The sequence below is a fragment of the Euprymna scolopes genome, chromosome 9 (assembly GCF_053919585.1).
Source record: "Euprymna scolopes isolate OS-2025 chromosome 9, ASM5391958v1, whole genome shotgun sequence".
In the NCBI taxonomy this organism is placed as follows: domain Eukaryota; kingdom Metazoa; phylum Mollusca; class Cephalopoda; order Sepiida; family Sepiolidae; genus Euprymna; species Euprymna scolopes.
In genome coordinates, this window is record NC_136490.1 from 41,475,630 (window position 1) to 41,490,629 (window position 15,000).

A 15,000-nucleotide genomic window follows, 5' to 3' on the forward strand; every position below is an offset into this window, starting at 1 on the left:
TTGGTTAAGCTTAAACAAGGAAAAGTAATGGACTAGTTTTTTAAAACTGGAAAAGAAAAGGATAAGATATTCTAGTACAAAAATATAATAAATTTATAACTTAAATATTGCAGCATTAAGAATTTATTATATAATGTTATAAATTGAATTTAAAAAAAAATCTTATTGCTGCAATATTTTACGTTGAAAATTGCTTATATTTTTACTAGAACATCTTGTCTTTTTGTTTTCCAGTTTTAACAACTAGTACTTTACTTTTACATATTTAAGCTTAACCACATTACTTTTCATGCTTTTCATTTTTCTATTGTAATCCATGATTTTTCCAGCCTTCAAGTAAATTAACTTCTTCTTTGTTTAATTTCAGTCTTATTTTTTTGCCCCCATACACATAACATACACATGATATAACAATGTACGACAATCGTCTGCTTTCAATAAAATCCCGAGAGTGATTAATTTGTAGCAACAGTGGTCGCTGAAGCAACGTGGTTGCTTTACAAACTAGGAATAAAAAATATCGTTCACCTCCTTACGTTTTTTTACGATTTTGAACACCAGAAAATTCATCATAACTTTTGTTTTACTGAACGAAAATTGAAATTTTTTCACAATATAGTGTGTGTCTGTGTGTGTACATTTCCCTACGCAACAATCAATTTTTAGTCTACAGACTCGAAATTTGATATACAGCGTACTGAGATTTGGGAAAATCTTTGTGATCGGTTTTCGGCAAGAAATTTGAATATTAAGGGGTCAAAGTTCAACGATTTGACCTTTGAGAACTCTACCAAACTCCTCCGACAATTTTGAGTCTAAGCACTTGAAATTTTAGATATAGGTTCCTTGGACATGGATATAACTTAATAACTTGATTTGAGCCCACAACAATAAATGTTAAGGGCTCATAATAGGGGTCAAAGTTAAAAAAGATTGACCACTTTTTTTTTGCTCAACATACACCTCGAAACACCCAGGCAACGCCAGGCTGAAATGCTAGTATATATAAAAGTGAACGTTCCTGTGTGTGTGTGTGTGTGTGTGTGTGTGTGTGTGTGTGTGTCTGTTTCCAACGTAATAACTCCGTCAATTTTCAGTCTACAGACTCGAAATTTGATATACAGGATACTGAAATTTGGAAAAATCTTTGTAATCCGTTTTTGACTAGCAATGTGGCTGTTAAGGGGTCAAACTTCAACGATTTGATCTTTGAGAACTCTACCAAACTCCTCCAAAAGTTTTGGGTATAAACAAATGAAATTTGCGATACAGGTTCCTTGGATATGGATCTAACTTAATAACTTGATTTGAGCCAAAAACAATAAATGTTAAGGGGCCATAAAAGGGGTCAAAGATAAGCAAATTTTTACCTCTGAGGTCTCTACCAAATTATACAAACAATTTCTGGCCTAAACATTTGAAATTTTACATAAAGGTTATTCAGAGATAGAGTAAGCTTTTTAATCGGGTTGAGTCGAAAATTATAGCTACTAATATATAAATGTATGTATGTATGTTTGCATGTCTGCCTAAAACTTTCGACAGAGGCGACGGATTTTCACAATATCAGTATCGTTTGAAGCTCGACCCTTCAGACGAGAAATAGGCTAAAAACATTAATTTCTTCACTCTTAACTGTGCACTTTTCTACGGAGAGGGGTCGCTTTTTTCGCCGATATTTTCGAAAATCATCCCATCTTTTCGATAGTCTAGCCTTAATTTAAACCTCCGTCACTTCCGGTTGCCGGTGGTCGTAACAACATAAGCATCACCTTTTTTCCCCCGTTCTTCTCCTCCTTCGCGGTACGGGTTCGAGCCTGCCTTCCTACTACCACTTTTTTTTTTTTTTTTGCTCAACACACACCTTCAAACACCCGGGCAACGCGGGGTACCTATGCGAGAATATATATATATATATATATATATATATATATATATATATATATATATATATATGAGCAAACAGTTTATAAAATATGTTAAAAACTCTTTGAAATGAGTTAAAAACATATTTAATCTGAAAAGGAAACACTTGATAAGTGGATAGTCCTTAATCCGCGGAGTTTCGAAGAAATACTTTTCTTCTCATCAGAGTGTAGGAATTAGCAAAAATGCGGGATCGGATTTTGCATGCAAATGTATTTGATGAAACAAAAAGTAAGTCAAAGATCTTACTTGAAAACAAAAAAAGTGAAGCAGAAGGAATATGGTTAAGAAAAAGGGGATTACACATGAATGGATAGTTTGGTGGAAGATAAATGATCCAGTGACGGTAAAATCCAAATATATAACTTCAAGAAAGTTAAAAAGAATGTAAAACTTCAAGAAAGTTAAAAGAATTTCCATTTGTACAATATTTTATTTGTACAATATTTTATTTGTACAATATTCCATTTGTACAATATTCCATTTGTACAATACTTTATAAATATTAATTCTTTAATATTTATAATATACTTTAATTTTACCATCTTGGATCATTTTGGTAAATTTAATTGTAATTTTTATTTTATTATATATATATATATATATATATATATATATATATATATATACTAGCAAAAGTACCCGCCGTTGACTGGGTTCTAAAACAGTCTACAGAAAATGGACTCTGATTTATGAAAGTATGATAGGTTATGAAAAGGAAGGGTTGTAAAGAGATAGCTTCGAATTTGGGGGTATCAAAACCAAATCAAAATATGATGAAAGTAAAAATAAAATAGATAAATTCCATAATTTATTATACCATACCTGTTCACACATCTAGTTTTCGGTACAGCAGGAATGAAATAAAGGTATATTGTTTGGAAGGTAAACAGTAGTGGCGTGAGGGGCGAGACCGGGACATTGGTTAAGTAAGGGTCGGGCTGTATTTCAGCCAGGACAGGATTTTATCAAAGCGGAAATTAAAGGCACGGTGAAATTCTTTTAAAATAAAGCAATTGGTAGTTTCTCACAATCCCAGGGAGACTGGATTTACTCCACATTAAAAGAAAAAGATTTTATATTTAATCTGCCATCATGGAGAGGCGAGTAAATAGGGACTTTGTGATGAAGCAAATCTGTTGTCAAGGTCGCTTGCATCATTCTACTACTCCAGAAGGTAACTCACTTCCGACGCAGTCCTCCCTGCAAAAGAGCCAAATACGTCCTAAAATGGAGTACTCTAATACAAACAAATTGTTGAGCCTCCCTTTACATAATCAAATCGTACCGAATTTCCACCGCAAACAATTACTACGCTGCTGTCTCAGTGACCACCTTACACCCATTAACCTTTATTCTCGAGTGAACTTCAGACCGTGATAAAAAGTAATTCCCTTGTTTAAAAAAAATATCCTAAGATACGAGCTAGTACATGGGCTTACTGAGTACGTCAGGTTTACATCATATGTAAAGTTATCTATCTATCTATCTCTCTCCCCACCACTCTTTCTATCTCTATCTCTTTCTTGCTCTCTCTCTATAACACACACACACACACACACACACACACACACACACACACACACACACACACACACACAAACATGTATATATATATATATATATATATATATATATATATATATATATATATATATATCTCGATTGGTTTTATCGATTAGTTCCCTAGATGTAAATCTAATGAAATTCGCGTGATTATTAATTATTAAAGAGTGCCCAATACAGGACAGAGCTGGTATATAGTCTGTTTATTATACAAACATTATTTATTACATATGTGCATATATGTTTCAGTGCAGTCCCAATTCAGCGACTCTATTGAAACATGTATATATATATATATATATATATATATATATATATATATATATTTAAAGGGGGTTAGAACAGTAGTCTAAAGAACAGAGTGTATTTTAATGTGATAGTAAAATTACTAATTTAATTAAAACACAAGAAAAGAACAGTGCCCGTTGTAATTCAGATATATAATAAGCTCAATAGGCAAATATCCTAGAGCTACTTTAATATTTAGTAATGTGATTGATAATATAAAATTCAAATTCAAATTAAAAATTAAAAATCTCTTTCATAAGAAGGAACAACAACAGCAAGTCAATAATTTCAAATTATTGACTTTGTTGTTGTTCCTTCTTATGAAAGAGATTTTTAATTTTTAATTCTAATTTGAATTTTAGATTATCAATCACATTACTAAATATATATATATATATATATGAACGTAGATAATTAGAATTTTAAAATATATATGTCATATTAATGAAGGGAGGGGAGGTACTTGCACAGTTTAATCAATACTTAAAGAATGAAAATATCGAAAAAAGGTTATATTGTATGTATTCGTTATTGAATGAAGTTCTCCGAAAAAAAATTAACTTAATTTCATCAAGTAATTTTTTTTTACAGCGAAAAACAATTTGTTATGATACCGATCAAAGGTAGCCATGTTTTGATTTTGAAGAAGAAAAGCTAGTATTAAAGATGGAGAGGGGGTATCGACACTTTAAACTGAGTTATCTCCTCGTGGCGTTTTCTAAAATCCAAACATGGCTACCTTCAGCGCGCCGTCATAAAAACGTGTTTTTTCCGCTAAAAAAAAAAAAGTAGTTGATCAAATTAAGTGAATTTTTTTAGAGAACTTCAATCCAAAACGGATACGTATAATATAACATATTTTTTCGATATTTTCATTTTGTAATGTCTTGATTAAACTGTACAAGTACCGGGGAAAAAACAAGCATTAAGAATTCTCCTATTTTTCTACCTACAATCCCCTCCTAAAAACAGAAAATATTTTGAAACAAGAATCTCCGTATATACGCATTTGTAACGAGTTGCGACTAGTGGCCGCATGACGCTGAATTTTTAAAGAAATCACGTCTGAAACATGTGTGCACATATGTAGCCAATAATGTTTGCATGAATAAAAATGTTTACCATATATATCGTTGTACAGAAGGAAATAATGAACAGATAATCATAAATTTTAAAATATATTTCCCGGCAATCAATTCCTTCGTGATATTTGTTAACTGTACCACTCAAACTCGAAGTACCAATTTTAAAAATAAGTTAAATATAAAAATTATAATAAATTGAGAAATAATTGCTGTACACATTTTTTTAATAATTATATTAAGTGATACACTTTTTAAAAAATATATCGATAGACGCGCATGAGCGTCAATTATATGTATGTGTTTGGTAAAATTCGAAACTATCGAATTTATTATTATGAATTATAGCATATATATTCTAGATAACAGGGTGAATAACACAACACAATAGTTACTTTTTTGTAAATTGAAATGTTTAGGTAGTACTAGCAAGGAGATCCGACGTTGCCTGGGATTGCATAATGCTCAACGAATGTTTCACACTCCCATATTTTATTGTTATCAAAATCAATACAATCGCTTACTTTTCCATAACATCGATTATTTGCTTGCTCTAGTTGAGAACCCACTGTGATACACCGGGAGAAAGCCTCACAGGTCTCCCCACAGGTACTTAGTTCACAATACGTTGTAGTCTACATTGCACTGCAGAAAATCTACTGTTGATTTTATAAAATTATTTTTTTATATATAATCGCTTTAATTTAAGTTGAAAATACAAAAGTCAAGTATCATACTTCAATTATGCTCTAAATAGAAACAGTCATTTCGAACGCGCCTCTGTCATATCAAAGAACCTACTGTTGATTTTATACGCCTGACCTTACTACTTGTGCGGTGATAATGGTTTGAATTTAAGTAAATTGTCATGGTGCAATTGTGCTTTAAACAGAAAGGGTAATTTCGAACGCGTCCCTGTCATATCAAAGAACTTACTGTTGATTTTTATATATCTGACCTTTCGGTTTGTGCGATAATGAAAGTACTCAAATGCACTTGTGATGTTAGGCTGTGTAATGTGTTAAATTTGGTCTAAGTGGTCTCTTCTTTCATTGGATTATTTTGATTATCAATACTTATCAAAGACATTCCGGTTCAAAACCTATCTAAGAAACTGCTGGGCATATAAAGTAGCTTCGTGTGAAATTTCATAAAAACCGGCTCAGCCGTTTTCGAGTCCACAAGGAACTCTCTCTCTCTCTCTCTCACACACACGCAGATACATGGACAAAGTTCCTTTTATATAGTAGAGATCACTGAAACCATAGCATAACCTCACCCCTAAATGAAAAAAATAATTAACATTTGAAACTTATGTCATATATATTGCTTATACCCATCCTGGGACGGGTATTTAACTAGTTATGATAAAATAAAATTATGTTCATGTCATTGTTTAACCAAAACTACGTCACAGCATTTACGAGCAACACGCAATTATTGTATTTTGAAACTTACAATAAGTACCTGGCCTTAAAAATAAAGATCCCTGCGTGACCCTGTGCGTTAATTTAGCTACACGTCTATAATTACATACACTTGAATACAATCTGACATGAGAATAGTGATTATCAGTTGCCTATCTGGTAGTTGGAATGCGAGAGTATCCCCAGCCGGTGTCAGTAGCTGAGCTCAGGTAACTGCCACAACAACATCCAAATTGATATAGAAAGTGGTTAGATTCTCCGTTACTGCTCGAAATTCTACCCAATCTGATCTACTAGTTTAACGCGGCACCAAAAGAAGAAATAGAATTAACTTCTATCATATATTGGGGTTTACTAATCTAATCATATTACAAATATACACACGCAAACACACGCACATACACACATATATCTTTAAAAATTTCTTCATTCATACAAACATCATTTGTTACACATGTGCATACATGTTTCAGTTGCTATTTCAGTACTTCTGCGCCATAGTGTGATTTGAAACAAACAAATAAACAACATTATTGCGTACTTACGTGTCATGTCGAAATTAGTATCAATTCCAAAAATTACGAAAAATGGTCCAGTAGAAAATGTGCTAGATCCATTTTTCACGAAAAAAAAAACAATAAATAAAAAAATAATAATCATAGGGGCCGACATTTTTTTTTATTTTTTCAATTGCGGATTTAAAGTAAATAAAGGGAAGTAAGTCAGTTTGTCATACTGAATTAGTCGCATAACTCTTCCACATTCAAGCATACAATAAAACTTGATAATTCGATAAAGTTTCATTTTAGTTTTAATTATTTTTCTACTGAGTCATATTTCTCAATTTTTGGAATTGATACTAATTTCTACATTACACGTAAGTAAGTTTTAATAGTGTTCTTACGGCAAATGCATCCGTTTAAAATCCTACTTTTCTGCAAAAGCACTACGATTTCTTTTTTAATGAGAGACATCATCTCGATGAAACTAAAAGCGTAAACAGTAATTCACTTTATACAAATATTTTTCTTTCAGAATGATGTGCATTCTGCCTACGCTTTTCGTTTAGTCGCGATTGTGATACGACGATATCTGATTTAAAAAGAAATCGCAACTAAAACATGTATGCAAACATGTAGCCAATAATGTTTGTATAAATAAAAAATATATACTACTAGCAGGGTGACCCGACGTTGCCCGGGATTGAATGATGATCAACGAATGTTTTAAACAAAAATATTTTTTTTTGTCATAGAAATCGATAAAGTCGACCAATTTCCAATCAAATTGATTAAATGACTGTTGGGGTCCCATCGCGGTGCACTGGGAGGAAGCTCACATGCCTCGCGCAGTGACTTAATCCAAAATACATCGTAGTATGCATTGCACTGTGGAGAACCTACTGTTGATTTTATGAAATTATTTTTTTATATATAATGGTTTGAATTAAAGTCTTAAATGCAAAAACCTAGTATCATACTTCAATTATTCTCTAAACAGAAACATTCATTTCGAACGCGCCTCTGTCAGATCAAAGAACCTACTGTTGATTTTATATGCCTAGCCTTACTGGTTGTGCGGTGATAATGATTTGAATTTAAGTTTAAAATAAAAAAAGTAAAGTGTCATGGTGCAATTGTACTTTAAACAGAAGTATTCATTTCGAACGCGCCCCTGTAATATCAAAGAACCTACTGTTGATTTTATATATCGAGACTTTCGGCTTGTGTGAAAGAAAACTTTACAAATGAACTTGTAATGTTTAGCTGTATAAAGTATTAACTGTCGTCAAAATCGCCTGTTTCATTTTTTCATTAGATTTTTTTTCGATTATCGATTATCGATACTTTGATGAGACATTTCGATACAAAACCCATGTGAGAACACTGGCGGACACATAAAGTATCGCTGCGTAGAATTTCATAAACATTGATCCAGCCGTTTAGGAGTCAATCTGGAACAAACTCACAACGGTCCTAGTTAATAGTAATAGGAGAGATAACGCTACTCATCATTTATCACTTTTTCATAAACACCGGAGTCTTATTACAATATATATATATATATATATATATATATATATATATATATATATATATATATATATATATATATATATATATATATACTAGACTACCCGTGACTATAGCTATAGAATTCATGTATGAGCGTGACACTTGTGAGGTAAAGAAAATAGTTTATTTTTTTGACGTAACAGAAACATTTCTATGAAAGCATATTAAAATGAAAAAAGAATATAGATAGATTTCTATGAGTCGTTCTGCTTATTATAATTGATTATTTTGAAAAAAAAAATTACAGTTACTGAATTATAAGTGGTTGACCATACTTATAGGTAAATGTGCACTGAACAGATACCATAATAATTATTATAATTAAATTCAAATTTTGATATATCTGCTTTCTTTCAAATATTATGAGACATTTTATCGAAGAAAAACTTAACGCCATCTTGTTTTTGAATGATACACTGCTAGCGACACCTATTGGGAGTATTTGGAATATAAGGTTGGCAAGGGGCTGACAATCGACTTTCCATACTATAGAAAAAAAACTTGGAAAATTAAGACATTTATAAGTTTTTGAGGAATTTGAAAACGAAAATAACGAAAATAACGTTTAAAATTCCAGCAAACGAGTAGTTTTCAATATATAAAGAAATGTTAGTTTAAAGAAAGTGGGGGATCACTTTTCTATCATAATTTAACGTATAATGATCACCCACTTTATGGCCACCACTAGTGTAAAACTTGAATTTACGCCGCTGAAATACACATTTGCCGAATTTTTTGTTGGAAGAGCGTCAACGTGTGGGTGCTCAATTTACATAAAATTCTTCTTACACGTGTTTTGCTGAATGTTTCTAATAATTTGTTGGGTGAATTTTCACCATTCAAAGAAACGCGTGTAAGACGAATTATACTATAAATGAAATATCATATAAATGCGTCTTTGGTTTCTTATGTTTACTTCTGATGTATATAATTATGAATATATAAATATTTTGCATCTATAAACTCACACACACACACACGCGCACGCGCCCCCCACACCCCCACACGCGCGCGCACACACAAACACACACACACGTACATGTGTGTGTATGTGTTTCTGGTTTTTATTTTGCACTCATCAGTATGGAATTATGTAACCGTATCGCCGGTCGGACGGTGCGAACACCTCGAAGCCAAGTATTATGAACACTGATCTAGCAACCATTCGGCCAACGCGACGATCACTCTTTGAAAGGCGAGAGAAATATGCCTTCCATCTTTCACTGTAAACACAAGTATCGTGATTCTAAAGAGACTTCCGATCCCTTACTAATTGCTAAACCTGATGTCTGATGAATACAAGTTAATATCTGATATTTACTGCCGTTGATTCTATTAACTCTTTTCAAACTCAGATTAATACACGTACTCTTTCCATATGTAGCACTTTTCTTGTGTATATATTTGCTAGCGTATATAGTGAAGAAACATATTATATTGCCTCCACCCCAGAGTAGGAAGTAATGCCCGGGAATATGGTATTATGAAGAAGAAAAACATACTACAGTAAACTCTGAAAATATAAGGGAATATCCGAGAGGATGGTTTTATGATAACAGACATACACTATACTACTAAATTCAAAGGAGGCGGTAATGCCTGGTATTATGATACCATGACTACGAAACACATACTACACTTACCTCCATCTAAGAAAAAGGAGGAATATCTGGATATGGTACTATGACAACAGAACAGATACCCCTTGTAAGAGTGGTTGCGCGTGTAATTCTCAGGCAAGTGTTGCACAATCTCCAACCATACCTCTGAATGAGAATTGCTCGAATCCAGAGCAAGGAGAAGTCCAGGACTACTGGAAACAATGCCGCGATAAGCGGAGAGTACATACATCACCTGGAATTTCCAAATGGTCACTCATCTTAGTACTAACCAGGCTCAACGTTGCTTAACTTCGATGATCTCATGGGAACTGGTGTGTCAACGTGATTATGCCCTATTTACTCCATACCCCTTTCTAAAAAAGGAAAGATACCACACGCACACTTTAAAAAGGAAGGGATATGCCTGGCTGGATGATATTATGTGAACTGTACGGATACTACGGTATTCTTATTCTCCCAAAATGAGGAGGGAGTGCTTGGAAAGATGTTATCGTTAAAGCTACTCCCCCACCACCGGAGAATTGAGCATTAAGAGATGGTAATAGTATAGTTTCAGCTTCAGATAGGCAGATACCAAATCTCCATTTTTAATATAAGTAAAAATATAGTTTCGGCTTAAGTCAGACATATCAAATTGCTATTAGTAAGATATGATTATGTGCCAGAAATTCTATTGGAGCGTACTATTGACACGATCAGATCTCAGTTGGATACGTTTTTATGAAACTATGTCTTTTTTATACCTTGCGTAAAATAGCTGAATAGATTGGAATGTGTAGTTTTAGAAGATTGCCAGTCTAGAATGTCAACGACGAATAAAAAAAAAACAAAAAAAAACCTATGTCACAGGTAAAAGCAAGTGTCAAAATCAACCCTGAAGATAATGGAATGTCAAGAATACGGTCAAAGATGAAATTTCTTACGCAGGACGCACTAAATAATGGCATCGAACATTATAACCCAACACGAATGACGTTTGAAACACAAATATTTATCAATTTTTTTTTTTTTTTTACATGGGTGTCCCCACTTATCATGGCCCAGAGGCCACTCGAGGATAATGGTTAATAGGTATACATTAGTCATTGTGATTTTAGCATAATAAAAAGTGGGAAATTTTGTAACTTGGATTACTTAGGGGGACGATTCAATTAGAACTTGTTCACATTGGACTTTTTCTTTTTTTTTTTCATAGGTATCAACACATTATCAAGGCCAAGAGGCCACTCAAGGATAAGGGTTAAAGAGTGTACAGTAGAAATTGGACAATATAATAATCATTAGTAATGAAAATTTGTTAAATTTGATAAATTATATGGAACGGCTCATCAAGAACTTATTTACGTTAGACTTGGAAGACAATTCCACAGGCGTGCAGTTCTAATAAAAAAGCTTTGTTCATGGAATCTACGTTTAGGTTTAGGCACAGATAAAGAGTGGGGGGAATTATTGATAGTGTTTACAGCTAGACGAGTGTTTCTTGTGAAAGTTTTGCGAGGGGGGACCATAGATTGAAGCTCAGTCGAACACTTTCCATGAAAATAACGATACATCAGAGACAAACTCGCAACATCTCTTCTGTGAGATAGAGGTTGCAAGGAAGAGAAAAGGACATCTCCCACGAGGCTACGAAGTCTATTTTGAACTCTATCAAGGTAGGACAAGTCCTTTCTAGGAGCTCCTGCCCAGATGTGGCAACAGTATTCCATCCTTGGACGTACCTGGCTCTTATATAGATAGAGAATTGCATCAGCAGTGAGATATCTACTGGATCGATAGAAAGATCCCACCATTTTTCCAGCGGCCTTGGCAACAGATTTGATGTACGTGTTCCATTTAAGATCAGGAGTAATGGTCAAGCCCAGAAGCTTGTCAAAACTTGAGGCCTCCTGAAGACAAGAGCCATTCATTTCAATTGATGCCAGATGGGGATCAGAATGTTGATGATGTAAAGAGAGAAGCTTGGTTTTAGATGCATTAAAAGTAACCAGCCACTCCTTTCCCCATTGTACTACATGCTCAAGATCAGAGGAGAGAGAATTGGAGAGAACTTGGTCGTTTACTGTCTTAGATGTGCTACCATAAATGGTAGTGCCGTCAGCATAAATGTCTACAAATGATGTAAGGATGTGATTTGGAAGATCATTAATGTAGATCAGGAAAAGAGTTGGGCCCAGGATCGACCCCTGAGGGACACCGGCATTAATACTGTGGGCTACTCTTATGAACCTATCAGAAAGAAAAGATTTAATAATTGAGAAGACATTTCCAGCTATACCATAGCTAGAGATCTTATGAAGTAAACCTTTATGACATACCCTATCAAAGGCCTTAGATATGTCAAGAGCAATTGCCCTAGAAAGGTTGCCTCCGTCGAGAGATTTGCTAATCCTATGAGATATAACTGTAAGCACATCTGCTGTAGATCTAGCAGAACGGAAACCATATTGAGTGTCACTAAGAAGGTTATTTTTGTTGAGATGGTTGATTACTTCTGTATTTAACACAGATTCCAGCAACTTACTCATGACGCACAGGAGACTTATTGGCCTGTACTGAGAGGGGGATGAGCGATCACCTGAATTCTTAAATACAGGGCATACTGATGAAAATTTCCAGGGAGATGGGAAACTATTCTCCTTAAGACAACGTTTAAATAGTTTTGTAAGTATGGGCGCTAGTTCATGTTGAAGTTTTTTGAGTACTATGATTGGAATACCGTCCGGGCCAGTTGCTTTACTGGAATCAAGGTTTTTGATTAGCTTGGCAACATCACGTACAGATATATGTATATCACATAGTGTGTTTTCAGATACAGGAGGAAATATTGGGGGTTGGCGGCCTTGATCGGAAAAGGTAGAATTAGCTGCAAAGTTCTTGACAAAGAGTTTTGCTTTGTCTGATGCTGACGAGATTACGTCAGGTCCATTGATGATAGTTGGGATGGAGCACACGCTTCTGTTCAGAATTCTGTTTGCTATTTGCCAAAACTGGTGGGAACCAAGCCGCTGCTCAGCTACTTTGGACTTAACAGATTGAGCATACAACCATCTTGCGCTCTTTATTACTTTCTTACAATGGTTGCTGGCAGTCCTGAAAGCGGCTTTAGTTTCCATACATCTATTACGTTGGAAACAGTGGAAAAAGTGATTTCTGTGCGCAATGGCAGCAGCACATTCTGGAGAGAACCATGGCTGGCTGTTAGGTTTTTGCTGAAACTTTTTCGAGGGTATGAAACGGTCAATACCTACAATTAACCATTCCGTCAGGTCTAATACTATAGAGGACACATCCTTTTTAAATATGGAATGCAGAGGTAGATCAGTTATAAATGTACGGAAGCTATCCCAGTCAGCCTTAGTGTATCGATATACTGTACGATGGAGAGGTATGTCTAGGGACTTATTACATTTCATTTTTATCTTAATTGATACAACAGAGTGGTCGGAAGATCCAAGAGGCGACAGAACAGAAACTGAACATAGTTCAGGGCAAGTTGTGAGAAAAAGGTCTAGTAGGCTCGCATACTGGCCGTCATTGTCGGGCACACGGGTGGGTTCCTGAACAATCTGAGTGAGGTCGTAGGCAATGGAGAAATTATGACTGAACCTCCCCTCATCATCGGTCTTGTTTGAGTGGGTCAACCATTCGACGTTGTGAACATTGAAGTCTCCACATACGTGAATGTTAGCTGAAGGATAAGCAGATAGGACTTGGTCAATTTTCTCAGATATGCTTTTAATGATAGTAACTCCGCTGTTGTGGGGGCGATAGAGAGTAAATAAAAATGCCGTAGTGTGAGCTAAAGCAACCCGGAAGCACATATAGGGTAAGTTAGGATCTTCCCTGGAGATGTCCCTACCACATGGAAAGCTATCTTTAATATAGGCACATATTCCATGCCCATGGCGATCTTGGGGGGTCAGATTTAGAAGTAAAGTTAGAGTATCCTTTAATTGCGAACTCTTCTAGGGAAATAGCCTGTCCAATGCCAGTTTCACTTAAAAATAAAAGGTCTGATTTAATCTCCTGTAATTGGGTTTCAACCTCTGGAAGGTTAGAACGTAGACCCCTGATGTTGGAGAAGGAGACATGGTAGTAGGGGTCTACGTTGGAAGTTGGAGAACCGGGTTTAATCGTGTATTTTTTCTTGAAACTTGTCATGATGAAATTTTGAAATTTGTGGACTAGGTCGTCAGATTTACTTAGAGCAGGACAGAGAGGGGAAACTAAGAGAGAAAAAGAAATGAAGAATTTATTTTTATTATTTGTAGCTAATGATAAGATAAAGCCGTAACAATTACCCACTAGTATGGCATCGAGAGGCCCCACCAGAAGCTACTGCATGGTCCAGAATCCATTCACCAAATGGCAATACAGCAGCCCCAGTACTTTGCACCTGCTGATAGGACAGCCTCCTTAGTGGTTAATCCAAGGTTCGGGTCCCTGACTATCAGGCGGATAACGTCAGCCCAGACAAAACGTTTACCTCCAGCACCCTTACTAGTGACATGGCTACAAGGATAGACATAGAAACAGAAAATTTCCGCCATCTCTGCCAACTGTTCGCACAAAATACTGCCAACCTAGAAAACAGCTTTTTCTTCTCCCTTTGTCAGAAAAATCACTCATTAAAAAATGAGGACTGAGGGACAAATAAGAAGAAGCGAGAGTAACAGGAGCTGCCGATAACGCATGCACAATGCGTTTTCTACTCTCCATTAAAAAAAAAATCTTAAGTATTCTACTTAATAAAAGTCCAACAGACGTGTTTAAGGGAAAGTATGGTGATAGATTCCCCTCTCACGAACTAAAAATGAGTACAATTTCGTAATCTATTTTTGCAATCAACTCGGTAGATTAATAAACATTTATGTACGAGAAAAAAAAACGCAGTGTCGTAAAATAAGTGCAACGGGGCTGTCATCTCCAAAATATATTAGAGGGACAGGAGGCATCCAAAGAGAAACGGAATAAGATCGTTATTCAAAAGTTTTGGCGCTGGCGTGTCAAG

The 15,000-nt window shown here is 35.0% G+C and overlaps 1 protein-coding gene and 1 pseudogene across 5 annotated transcripts in view; both read right to left on the reverse strand.

Annotated features, from left to right (window-relative positions):
- LOC145284526 (abl interactor 1-like) overlaps positions 1-15,000 on the reverse strand; it is a 172,184-nt gene that overhangs the window by 94,707 nt on the left and 62,477 nt on the right. The gene's annotated exons all lie outside the window — the stretch shown is intronic.
- Positions 10,207-10,324, reverse strand: LOC145285087 (5S ribosomal RNA; annotated as a pseudogene).